The 14,129-nt window shown below is 35.8% G+C and overlaps 1 protein-coding gene across 1 annotated transcript in view; it reads left to right on the top strand.

Annotated features, from left to right (window-relative positions):
* Positions 1 to 14,129, top strand: part of LOC108542616 (serine/threonine-protein kinase ULK4) — a 494,918-nt gene that overhangs the window by 243,125 nt on the left and 237,664 nt on the right. The gene's annotated exons all lie outside the window — the stretch shown is intronic.

A 14,129-nucleotide genomic window follows, 5' to 3' on the forward strand; every position in this document is an offset into this window, starting at 1 on the left:
TGTTAATTCTTATATTTTCTTTACTAATCATTTTGGATTTTTTTTCTTTGAATTGGGCAGGGAAGATATGTATGGAAGATTATTGCTCTAATTTGAGTGAAATAAAAGTTATTAGTGCGAGGCAAACATAAAAAAAAAAAAATTTAAGTTGTTTCCCCAAAAGGCTGTTTATTTTATTAACTCTTTAACTGGGCTCAGTTCTCTATGTGGTTCTTGATTATTAAAACTAGTAGGTTGCCTCTTTCAAGGCAAAATCTACCTCTTCCTCCAAAATGGTTTCCTTTTCAATTTTTTGAAGCAATCCATTAAAATAATTTTATTAGGTATCTGGTTCAGGATAAATTTACAGTTGAAATGCAGAAAATTTTCACTTCTTGAAGCAAACAGTTGGAACCCAGTTTTGTGAAAAGGGCATTCTTTTTTATCTTAATATTTATTTTATTTCAATAGGTTTTTAGGGAACAAGTGGTGCTTGGTAACATGAATACATTCTTTAGTGGTGCTTTTTGAGATTGTGATGCATCCATTACCCAACCAGTGTGCACTGTACCCAGTGTGTAGTCTTTTATCCCTCAGCTCCCTCCCTCCTTTTCCCCCGAGTCTCCAGAGTTCATTGTATCATTTTTATGCCTTTGCATCCTCATAGCTTAACTCCCAATTATGAGTCACAACATACAATGTTTGATTTTCCATTCCTGAGTTACTTTACTTAGAGTAATAGTCTGCAATTCTATCCAGGTTGCTGTGAACGTCATTATTTTGTTCCCTTTTTTTTTTTTTTTTTGATGGACTCTTGCTCTGTTGCCAGGCTGGAGTGCAGTGGCAGGATCTTGGCTCATCGTTAAAACGATTCTCTTGCCTCAGCCTCCCAAGTAGCTGGGACTACAGGCCTGTGCCATCACGCCCAACTAACTTTTATATTTCTAGTAGAGATGGGGCTTCACCATTGTTGCCAGGATGGTCTCGATCTCTTGACCTCATGATCTCCTTGGCCTCCCAAAGTGCTGGGATTACAGGCGTGAGCCACCGCACCTGGCCAACTCTGCTGATTATTTCTATTGCTGTGCAGAAGCTTTTTAGTTTAATTAAGTCCTACCTGTTTATCTTTGTTTTTGTTGCATTTGCTTTTGGCTTGTTGGTTATGAAGTCTATGCGTAAGCCAATGTCTAGAGAGGTTTTTCTGATGTTATCTTCTAGAATCTTTATGGTTTCAGGTCTTAGATTTAAGTCTTTGATCCATCTTCAGTTCATTTTTATATAAGGTGAGAGATGAGATTTCAGTTTCATTCTTCTGCATGTGGCTTGCCAATGATCCCAGCACCATTTGTTGAATAGGGTGTCCTTTCCCCACTTTATTTTTTTTTGTTTGTCAAAAATCAGGTAGCTGATTAGTAAGTTACTAACAGTAAGTATTTGGCTTTATTTCTGGGTTCTCTATTATATTTTATTGGTCTATGTCCCTATTTTTATACTAATACCATGCTGTTTTGGTGACTATTACCTTATAGTATAGTTTGAAATTGGGTAATGTGATACCTCCAGATTTGTTCTCTTGCTTAGTCTTGCTTTGGCTATGCAGTTCTTTTTTTGGTTCCACATGAATTTTAGGAGTGTTTTTTTCTAGTTCTGTGAAGAGTGATTGTGGCATTTCTGTGGGAATTACATTGAATTTATAGATTGCTTTTGGCAATATGGTCATTTTCTCAATATTTATTCTACCCATTCATGAGCATGGGATATGTTTCCACTTGCTTGTGTTGTCTATTATTTCTTTCAGTAGTGTTTTGTAGTTTTCCTTGTAGAGGTCTTTCACCTCCTTGGTAAAGTATATTCCTAAGTATTTTATTTAATTTTTTACAGCTATTGTAAAAAGGGTTGAGTTCTTGATTTGATTCTCAGCTTGGTTGCTATAGGTATATAGCAGAATTACTGATTAGTGTACATTAATTTTATATCCTGCAACTTTGCTGAATTTATTTAACCGTTCTAGGAGCTTTTTGGATGAGTCTTTGTGGTGGGTATATGATCATATCATCAGCAAACAGCGACAGTTCGACTTTTTCTTTGCCAATGTGGATGTCCTTTATTTCTTTCTCTTGTCTGATTGCTCTGGCTAGAACTTCTACTATGTGGAATAGAAGTGATGAAAGTGGGGATCCTTGTCTTGTTCCAGTTCTCAGGGGGAATGCTTTCAACTTTTCCCTGTTCAGTGTAATGTTGGCTGTGGGTTTTTCATAGATGACTTTTATTACCTTAAGGTATGTCCCTTCTATGCCAGTTTTGCTGAGGGTTTTAATCATAAAGTGTGCTGAATTTTGTCATACGCCTTTTCTGCATCTATTGAGATGATAGTCTGATTTTTCTTTTTCTGTTTATGTGGTGTATCACATTTATTGACTCATGTATGTTAAACCATCTGGGTCCCTGGTATGAAACCCACTTGATCATGGTGGATTATCTTTTTGATATGCTGTTGGATTGGGTATTTTGTTGAGGATTTTTGTATCTATATTCATCAGGGATATTGGCCTGTAGTTTTCTTTTTTTGTTATGTCCTTTCCTAGTTTTGGTATTAGGGTAATACAGGCTTTATAGAATGATTTAGGGGAGATTTCCTCTTTATTCTGTGGAATAGTGTCACTAGGGTTGGTACCAGTTCTTTGAATGTCTGGTAGAATTCAGCTGTGAATCCGTCTGGTACTGGACTTTTTTTGTTGTTGGCAATTTTTTAAATTACCATTTCAATCTCATTGTTTGCTGTTCTCTGTTCAGAGTTTCTGTATCTTACTGGTTTAATGTGGGAGGGTTTTATATTTCCAGGAATTTATCCATCTCCTCTACGTTTTCTAGTTTATGTGCCCAAAGGTGCTCATAGTAGCCTTGAATAATCTTTTGTGTTTCTATGGTATCAGTAGTAATATATCCCGTTTCATTTCTAGTTGAGCTTATTTAGATTTTAGATTAGATTTAGATTTTCTCTCTTCTTTTCTTGGTTAATCTCACTAATTATATCTTTCATATCCTTTATCATGTTTTTGATTTCTTCAATTTGGAGTTCATCTTTCTCTGGTGCCTCCTTGATTAGCTTAATAATTAACCTTCTGAATTCTTTTTCTGACCATTCAGAGATTTGATCTTGATTTGGATCCATTGCTGGTGAGCTGGTGATCTTTTGGGGGTGTTAATCTACCTTGTTTTGTCATATTACCAGAATTGTTTTTCTGGTTCCTTCTCTTTTGGGTAGACTGTGTCAGAGGGAAGATCTGAGACTCAAGGGCTGCTGTTCAGATTCTTTTGTCCCACAGGGTACTCTCTTGATATGGTGTTCTTCCCCTTCCCCTAGGGATGGGGTTTCCTGAGAACCAACCTGTGGTGATTGTTTTTGCTATTCTGGGTCTAGCCACCCAGCAGAGCTACTGGGCTCAGGGCTGCTACTGAGGAGTCTCTGCAAAGAGTCCTGTGATATGATCCATCTTTAGGTCTTTCGGCTGTGAATACCAGCACCTGTTCTGGTGGAGGTAGCAGGGGAGTGAAGTGGGCCTTGGTCCTTGGGTCCTTGATTGTATTTTTTTTAGTGTACTGGTTTTGTGTTGGTTGACCTCCAGCCAGGAGGTGGCACTTTCCAAAGTGCATTACCTGTGGTACTATAGGGAGGATGCAAATTTGCCTTAGGGTCACCAGGTTAAGTATTCAGGTTTCTCAGGTGGTGGGCAGGGCCATAGAGCTCTCAAGAGATTATGTCCTTTGTTTTCAGCAACCAGGGTGGGCAGAGAAAGACTACCAGGTGGGGGCAGGTATAGGCATGTCTGAGCTCAGACTCTCCTTGGGCAAGGGCTTGCTGTGGCCACTGTGAGGGATGGGGGTGTGGTTCCCAGTCCAGTGGAGTTCTGTTTCCAGAGGATTACGGCTGCATCTGCTGAGTCACACAGGTCACCAGGGAAGTAGGAGAAAGCTGGCAGTCATAGGCCTCTCCCTACTCCCATGCAGCCTGCAGTCCTAAAGGCCGGTCTCAATCCCACTGTGCTCCCCCAACAACACTGAGTCTAGTAGAGGAGCCAGTGACCAGTGCTGAGAACTTGCCCTGGACCACCAGCCTCCCTGCTGAGAAAGCAAGTCAACTCACAGTGTTTTTGGCATCTGAGGAAGCCTGCAGTGGCAATCCAGTTCCTTCAAAGGGTCTCTGGATACTCTCAGCCTTCCTGGTGGTTCTTGGAGCAAATGTTCATGACGTATCTCCACACGCTCTTCCGTCTGTTCTAGCGGGAGCTGCAAGCTGGTCCTGCCACCTTATTTTTGAATATTTCTTCATAGGAACAGAATCTGGATCATGAGTGGAGTCAGTTTTGAAATAACTATACTGGGATTCAACCTCCATGATGTATTTGTTCTAACATTTACTACTTCAACTTTTCTGCAATATGTCTAAAATTGTCAGTGTTACTTTTGTTGATAAAATTAAAATTTCATTTTTTTTTTTTTGGTGATGGTTTTAATATATTCAGCTGTTTTTACTGTGGGGAGAAAAGCATTTTTCCCAGTGGTTTGTGGTTTTCTGACTTTTACTGTAAAATATGAAATCTCACAGGGGCTTCTGAATATTTGTCATTTAGTTTCTTAAATGTTGAGAAGTACTGAACTGAGTCACATGAAATAAAGAATTTTAATTTTCTCTTGTGGGTACTTAGTTTTAAATTTTCTTGCTAATTGTGATGGCTTCGTAGTATTTCTTGCTAAAATATCAAGCAAAATACATAGTAAGATTCTTTTAACAGTAGTAGTTTTCATAATTTCAGTATTTTAGCTGGTTTTTCAAATGTATTTAACTTGGCATTTTTTTAACATTATAATGTGACTGAGGAAGCTGGGGAGCAGAATCACACTGATTTTTTTTTTTTTTTTTTTTTTTTTTTTTTTTTTTTTTTTTTTTTTGCTCCTGGTTATTTGCATTATCTATAATTCTATATATATATTTTTTGGGGGGTTGGAATCTGTAAGGTACTTGTCTACCTTTTTATTGTTAATTTAGTTGAAACTAGATAATATAATTGGCACATCCATTTAACCAGGTGTACATGAACTGCTTTATGGCAAATATATACATATGTATGTGTATATATATATATGTGCAATATACTGAAATTTTACAGAAACTCATGGGATGTTCACTCTGGCTGTCCTGAGTCATGCCGCCCCTGCTCTTTCTCCTGGATACCCACCAATGAGCATTCTGCTAGGCAGGAGGGTGCATGTGTTCAGTGAAAAGACCAATTTCAGTTATTACCTTTTTGGTAAAAATAATTATACAACATGTTCATATATATATATATTTTATCACACTCCAGTGTATTGCTTTGGAGAACTGTGGTCTAAAAAAACACTTGCTTAGAAAGTAGAGGACAAGAAAGTGATTCTTTAGTGAAGGACTGATGGTCGAAAATCAGGAATATAGAGCAGAGAAGGAAAATAAGCAGAGAAGTTGATGTTAAATTTGTAGAAAAGTAAGGAAAAATCTTAGAAGACTCCAAAAAGGAAGTGAAGCAGCAGCAGCAGCAGCAGTAAGTGCAAGAAAGAAAATGACTACAATCCAGGATTTCTACACAGCTTCTACTGTGTGGCTCAAAACTTGGAAAGTAATTTTAGATGAATTATTGTCAACTTCTGCTATTCTTCCTCCAGTGTATATTCCTATATTTCTACACTTAGGAAATCTGTCTAACCATCCTTTCAGCTTGATTAGACCACTTGAATAACTGTCTCCAGGACCAAAAGATGGATTGAAAGATAGATACAATAGCCTGGTGCACCTTCTCTTTGGTTTATGCCTCTGTGTACTGGGGCCTTAGGGTTTTCTCATCTGGCTTTATCCATCCATACTAACTTATGTGAGTGCTAGCAGAGTAGAATAAAGAAGCTGTAATGTAGATTAATAAAAAGTGTTAATGTACTTTGTGATCTGTTTCTTAAGATGATTATATTAATATAAGTACTATTTATGTGAAACAGACATTTCTAGTTCAGTTTTTCTTGCTATATACATGATTAAAAGAACAACACTACAGAAAATGCATTTGACAAACACATATTTATAATTTAAAACCTTTGGTTTACTAAGATTAAAAGGGAATTACCTTAGTTTGATAAATAAGATTACCAAAAAACTAAAGCAAATATCATATTTAATAGAAGATTGAAAATTTCACCCTGAAACTGGGAGCAAGACAAAGATGTCCACCATGACCACTTTTATTTAATGTTGTATTGGAGGTCCTAGCCAGGACAATAAGTTAAGAAAAAGAAATAGATGCATTAAAAGTAGAAAGAAAGAAATGAAACTACCCTTATTTTCAGATGACATGATTGTGAACCTAGAAAATTAAAAAGAATCAATGAACTATTAAAATTAATAAGCAGTTTAGCTAGGTCCCCAAGCACAAGGTCAATATAAAAAAATCAATTGCTATACAATTGATATAAAAAAATTGACTTGGTTTCTACCAATTATAAATTAGTAAAAAATTTAAAGATGATTTAATTTATAGTAGCATTCATAAAAATACTTAGGAATAAATCTAATGAACAAAACATATTGAAAATTAGGATGTTCATAGGACAGTATTTATAATAGAATGAATGAATTACAACTACTGTTAATACAGTATGGATGGATCTCATATCTGATTCTGGTTATATATCGTACAAAACCAGGCAGCAAATTAATCTTTGATGTTAGCAGTCAGGGCAGTAATGATTTTCGGGGAAGGGGATAATGTCTGGAAGGAGCATGAGGATTCTGGGTGTTGGCAATGTTCTTGCTTTTGAGCTACAGGGTGTTTATGTGGGCCTGTCCAGTTTGTGAAAATTCATCTAGTTACACACTTATGTACACTTTTTCTGTATCTACTACACATCAATAAAAAGTTTTCTGAAAATGTCTGTTTATATATGCAGATAGTAGCTTACCATTGGTATATGTGTACCTTAGATTCAGTCAGATTGGATTGTTATTTGACACTACTGCATAATAGCAGTGTGACCGTGCACACCCAGCCAAGGCACATGTCTGAACTACTTCCTCATCTCTAAAATGGGGATAATATTATGCTCGTTTAGCTACATTGAGAGTTAATACTGGTGTATAGATGTCATTGAGAATATGCTTGTTTCTTTCCCTTTAGGGGACAATGTGTGTGTTTATGCATAAAAAGCAATAACTCTAGTGAATTTTAAATTATGACCCTTCATTAGATTGAAAATGATCTACTGTAAATGAAATGTTATTTCTAAATATATGTTTACAGTTTATAGATCTAAGTGTAACTATATATTGATGTGGATATGTTTAGGTATAGTATAAAATTCACTGGAGATTTTTTACGACATTGTGCCTATAGATTTTTTCCTGTCTGAAAGCTATTATATAAAATTAAACATATGATTAGTTGCATTTAGGTTGTTATAGATGATAGGTTGGGATCTAATAATGATTTTTCTCCCTTTGTAGCTTGTCACATTTAATCAGTAGGTAATCAGACATTGATGGAAAATGAAATTCAAAATTATGCTCTACACTTCCATATTTGCATATGTCAGTCTGCAAGCCTAAGTCATATTATAGTCCAAAATAACAGAAATGGCTTTTATTTCCATTTCCTTAGTCATTCACATATTCATTTATTTAAATATTTGTTGACAACTAATTCCAGCTGCTATTCTAGGGTCTGGTTACAGCAATGTATAAAACAAACAAAGGCCTCTATCTTATGTTTTGGGAGAGGGAGACAGCAAATAACCCGTGTGGTAAAAGTATGTCAGATGTTGACACGAACAGTTAGCAGGTAGGACATGGGAGGTGAGGGTTGTTGTAGGCAAGGTAATTGGGGAAGTCCTCTCTTTTTATGATGATATTTGAGCAGAGAAGTGAAGGAAGGGAGAGTCATGCCAATGTGTAGGGACGAGCGTTCTCTACCTGACCAACTCGATACTCGAGTCTTAATTCGAAATCAAATGACCCAAAAGAAAAATTTCTAATATTTCTCTCTTTCTATGGGGAGATTTTGTTGTTTTGTTTTGTTTGCTTTGTTTTGTATATTTTGATTCAACCAAGATGGCCTTTTCTGTTTCTAAAATCAAAGCATTGATTGAAATGACTGGTTCCAAATGTTGAAGTTCTAGAGTTAAACATTTCTAGTTCTAGCTCTTTTCAAGGTAACTGCTTACTATTAAAATGTATTTACATACGTGAGTAAGATCCAGATTTTTTTCAGAAAGAGAGAGTATTATTTTATATCATTTTAGGACATTGAAATTTCAGGTGTTAATCATCAGGTTTCTTCTTTTTTTAAAAGACAAAACATACTAAATGCTTATTACGTATGTGTTCTACTTTTAAGTATAATCTGAAAAGATATAAAAGACATCATTATTTAGTTTTCAGCCAGTTCAGAACAGTGTTTTAATATTTTCAATATTCTGATCTACATAAGTGATTTCTAAAAAATTTAGATATCCTTTGACATTAGCAGGAATTTTCCTCAGAGAATTTTAGAGTGTACAGGACCTTTAGACTCTTTTAATCTGATTTCTCCATGTTAGTGAGGAGTTCTGGAAGAAGGTAGGGTACCCTGCAGAGCTAGAGCTCACAGCTGGCATCTGCAGACTGAAATCTCTGCCTTCTTCTGTTTCCTAGGTCAACTTTAGGTTGTAGTGTGCCCATAGCATAAAGGAAGAACTGGTGTCATGCTTATTTGTATAAATAATACGTGAAGTGTTTTACACATCCTGAGTTTGTCAACAACTAAGTCTTGGTCTCTTGTTGAGTTTGTTGTTTGCCTTTGCACTCTTTGTAGCCATGACACTTCCACTGACAGCCCTTCCTGTCACCAGTTAGACCTTAAGTGATGTCCAGCTTGCTGAGATAGTTTTGGTGCACTAACTAGGTTTCTTGTGAGAGTTTTGAAATTAAATGTTGGTTTGCCGAGGAAAGCCTTACTTTCTTCTAGAAGACTGAAGTTCAAGTTAATTGATATCTACTCATAATTCTAACTTAGTCCTTTAGATATGTAGGATTCCTTTTCGCATTTGTGTGGGGCTATATGTTCTCTGACCTCCTTGTCAACCAGACAATTGGTTACCATTTCAGTACCTTTTTGAATTTCTGTAATTATTGATAAGCCTGTCTAAAGTGCATTTTTCCCCCTTAGACTAATTTATCAATAGTTGTATTGCTGTATCAAAGGCTATTGCATCTTTTTTCAACAGCAATTAATGGATATTTGTACATTTAACCAGGTCTGTTGAGATAATTTAAACAATAAAATGCACTAGTTACATGTGCAATTTGCTGAGTATATACTTGTGAAGCCACCACCATCATCAAGGTGTGAAACATTTTTATCACCTCAGTTTCCTTGTGTCCCTTGAAGTGAATTCGCTTACCCCCTCCCACTTCCTGGGAACCATTAATTTTTTTTATGCCTACATAGTTTTGCCTTTAGAAAAAAATGTTACATAATGGAATCATACAATATGTAAACATTTGTGTCTGCCTTCTTTCACAATGCAAAATGCTTTTGAGATTCATTCATGTTGTCACATGTATCAATAGTATTTTTCTTTCGAATAGTATTCCACTGTATGACTATATTTCATTTTGTTTATTAATTTCCCAGCTGGTGGACATTTTTGAGTTGTTTCTATATATTGTTGTTGTGAATAAAGATAATGTGAACACTCACATATAGGTCTTTGTGTTTACATCTGTTTTCATTTTTCTTGAGCAAATACCTAGAGGTGAGATTGCTGGGTTATATGGTAAATGTGTTTTTGACTTTATAAGAAACTGTCCCTCTCTATTATTTAAAAGATAAAAGATAAGTGCTGACAAAGATGTAGAAAAAAGAGAACGCTTGTACACTGTTAGTGGAAATGTAAATTAATACAGCCATTGTGGAAAACAGTATAGTAGTTCCTTAAAAATTTAAAAATTGAGTTACCATATTATCCAGCAATTCTACTTCTGGGAATATATCCAACAGAAATGAAATTTATATGCCAAAAGATACATCTGAATTCCCATATTTATTCCAGCATTATTCACAGTAGCTAGGATATAGAATCAATTTAAATGTCCATCAATGGATGAATGAATAAAGAAAATATGGAATGTGTACACAATGGAATACTATTCAGCTTTTAAAAAGAAGGAAATCCTATCATTTGTAGCAACATGGATGAAGCTGCAGGACACTATGCTAAGTGAAGTAAGACAGGCACAGAAAGAGAAATACCACATGATCTCACTTACATGTGTAATCCAGAAAAGTCAAACTCATAGAAGCAAAGAGGAGAATGGTGGTTACCAGGTATTATGGTGGTGGCAGGGTTTGGAGTGGGAAGGGGTGAGGTACAGGAATTGGGATAATTGAGGACATATTAGTCAAAAGACACAAAGTTTCAGTTAGACAGAAGGAGTAAGTTCAAAGATCTGTTGTATAGCATGGTGACTATAGTTAACAATAATGCATTGTATACTTGAAAGTTGCCAAGAGAGAAGATTGTAATTATTCTGGCCATAAAAATGTATGTGAGGTGATGGTTATGTGAATTAGCTTGATTTAATCATTCCATAATATATACATGTATCAAAGCATAAAAATATTGTACCTTATAAATAGATACAATTTTTGTTTGTCAATTTTAAACATTAATTTTTTTTTTGTTTTTGAGATGGAGTCTTGCTCGGTCACCCAGGCTGGAGTGCAGTGGTGCAATCTCGGCTCACTGCAAGCTCCGCCTCCTGGGTTCACGCCATTCTCCTGCCTCAGCCTCCCAAGTAGCTGGGACCACAGGTGCCTGCCACCATGCCCAGATAATTTTTTTTTGTATTTTTAGTAGAGACGGGGTTACACCGTGTTAGCCAAGACGGTCTTGATCTCCTATCCTCATGAGCCGCCCGTCTCGGCCTCCCAAAGTGCTGGGATTACAGGTGTGAGCCACCGCACCCGGCCTAAACATTAATTTTTTAAAAACTGCCTGTTTTTCCAAACTGGCTGTGCCATTTGACATTCTCACCAGCGGTGTGTGAAGTCCAGTTGTTTCGCATTCTCACCAACACTTACGAATTGTCAATCTATTTAATTTTAACCATCCTAGTGTCTGTGTAGTAGTATCTCATTATGGTCTTAATTTGTATCGCCCTGAGGTCTATTGATGTTGAGCTGTGCTAATTAACCAGTTAGTAACTGTAGACCTTAAAGCAATGTATAAACCTTTCAAATTACTGGAGAACACAAAAACAATGAAGGCCTACTGGAGAAACAAAAGTAAAGACATGTAAAAAATCCACAAAAACCCAGAAATCATACAAGATCACATTTATAACAAAAATTTGCCATCACACATAGTAAGAGGAGTAAAAAGTGCAGATGCATAAAATGAGGGGTTGTTATGGTAAGACTTGTTAATGAGATTACCGGCTTGAGCCTACACTCTCTGCTGGCCCGGAGTTCCAGGGTTTGGAGATTGCAGGGTTCAGCTGTAATTTCCAAATCATTCCAGAACTGGCTTTGCTTGGTACCATCTGTTGGCCTCTTTGGGATCCAGTGAATGTATAAATGAGGTTGCTGTGTCTCTGGGATAGCCACCAGCATTTCTGGGAATTCCCAACTTGGCTTTGATCCAGGGGATTGGGCCAGAAGGCTACTAGGGATTTGAGGACTCTCACTCTGCTGCTCTGATTGCTGAAGAAGGGTTGCCTACCACTAATCAGATGGGCCTCTCCTTGCCCTCTCTACCCCTCCTCCCTTTCATCATCACAGAAAGTAAAAACTAAGTTAAGCACTCCTATCCTGGCCCCACTTTAGACCAATGAAATAAAGATTTTTGTATAGTGGGATCCTGACATTGATAGTTTTAAATATCAGGGTTTTCAACTGTTGAGAACCAATGCCTTAAATGATTTCAGTAGGAAAAAAAACAAGATAAGATGAAAATTAATGAGCTAGCCTTGCAATTTAGGAAGCTAGAAAGAGGAGAAAAAAAAACCTGAAGGAAGTAGAAGGAAGAAAATAATGAAAAAGCAGAAATTAATGAAGCTGAAAGTTCATTAATACAGTTGGGAAGATCCACAAAGCCAACTGATAGATCTTTGAAATGACTGATAAAATGGAAAAAACTCAAGAAAGCCTTAAGAGAAAAAGGAGAGAAGGTACAAATAAACAGTATTAAGAATGAAAAAGAGAAAGTAATACTGCTAGAGCAGTGACTGGAGAAAGAATAAAGGAAGACTCTGGAAATATTATGTCAGTAAATTTGAAAACATAGAAAAATGAAGAAACTTAGAAAAATATAGCTTAAGCAAACTTTATTCAAGAAGTAGAAAGTCTGAACTGTTTTATAACCAAGGTGAATATAATTCATCATTCAAACCTAGACACTATTAAATGTCACTAATCAAAACTCTCATATTAAAGAAGGACTTTTATGCAGAAAGTTTCTAGCCACAGACAACCTCATTTTTAACCCCAATGTGCCATACGCATGTTATCTTTTTGCCCTGGGGATGTTCCATTTTGTTCAACTTAAAGTTGGCAGGCCTTTGTGTAATTGACACATTAATTCAAATTTTACTGCATTAATTTATTTGCCAGTTAAAGTCAAAAGTAAAATTGGACCAAAAAAATCTTTAACTAATTTATGTAGAAGTGAAGGTTTAATCTCCCATCTTTTTCATGTTGCAGTGGGTTATACCCAGGCTATGAGCTCACCACATATTTTGTGCCAATCAATAAAAATTTACCCAAGGTGTTCTGCCCTCAACACTCTACACATAGGAAAGAAGCTGCCACTTTGCCAGGAGATATTGGGATTCTATTGTAATTTGGAGGTTTTGCAAATATTTAATCTATACTTTTCTGTTCAATATAGTCAACTCTTGATTGCCTAGGGGAGATCAAAAGCAGGAAAGACACTCTTCTCTTCTACAGACGTGTACTACTGCACTCAGCCACACTCATTTCAACAGAGCTAAAGAAGCTCTGTTGTCTATTGGGGTTCTCCATGAGCTTTTTCTAGCAAAAGAGTTTCCATCAATTAAAAAACTTTTGAAAACCAATGTTCTAGAGTTCCTAGCTCAATAAAAATATTGGCAAGGGAATGAACGAATGAAGTGGACCTGTGGTTCATGTTTGTTCTCTATAGATTTGTCTTTTCTAGACATTTCATTTAAGTGGAATAATATAATAGTTGTTTGCATCTGGCTTTTTTTCACTTACCACAGCATTTTTGAGATTTGTCCATTTGTAGCATATCACTATTTTGTTCCTCTTTATTGAAGAATAGTATTATATTGTATTTTAATTAGTGTTTTTTTCCTTCAATTTTGCTAGGAATTTTATCAGTTATATTAATCTTTAAAAGAAACTCTCTAATGTTTGTCTGTGGTTCTATTTCATTGATTTCTGTTCTTTATTAATTCATTTCTTCTATTTACTTTGAGTTTAATTGGTTCTTTTTCCCTGGATTCCTAAAGTGAGAATTTATAGAATTGGTTTTAAAACTTTCTTCATTTCCAGTATTTAAGCTACACAACTCTTTTTAAGCTCTATTGTATTTTCATTATCATTCATTTTGAAATATTTTCTAATTTCCCTTGCGATTTTTTTCTTTGACCCATGAGTGTTTTAGAAACATGTTCCTTAATTTCCAAACATTTGGGGATTTTCTAGATACTTTATTGTTATTGATTTCTAATTTATTTCCAGTTATGTTGAATGAACACACTCAAAAATTTCAGTTTTTTGAAAATTCCTAAACTTGTTATTTTGACCTGGCATGTAGTTTCTCTTAGAGAAGATTTCATGTATACTTGGAAAGAGTGTGTATTCTGGAGTTGTAGCTATAGGAGTCTACAAAAATTATTGACATCAAGATATTTGATAATGCTGTTCAGATTTTCTATAGCTGATTTTCTATATGCTTTTTTTCAATGTTTCTGTCACTGAGAGAGAAGTGTTAAAATGTCCAGTTATGATGGTTTTTTTCTATCTAATTAGTTATATCAGTTGTTGCTTTACATATTATTATTTTTTTAGAGATGGAGTCTATGTTGCCCAGGCTGAAGTGCAGTGGCT

The sequence above is a fragment of the Rhinopithecus bieti genome, unplaced genomic scaffold (assembly GCF_001698545.2).
Source record: "Rhinopithecus bieti isolate Rb0 unplaced genomic scaffold, ASM169854v2 scaffold_22670, whole genome shotgun sequence".
NCBI lineage: Eukaryota > Metazoa > Chordata > Mammalia > Primates > Cercopithecidae > Rhinopithecus > Rhinopithecus bieti.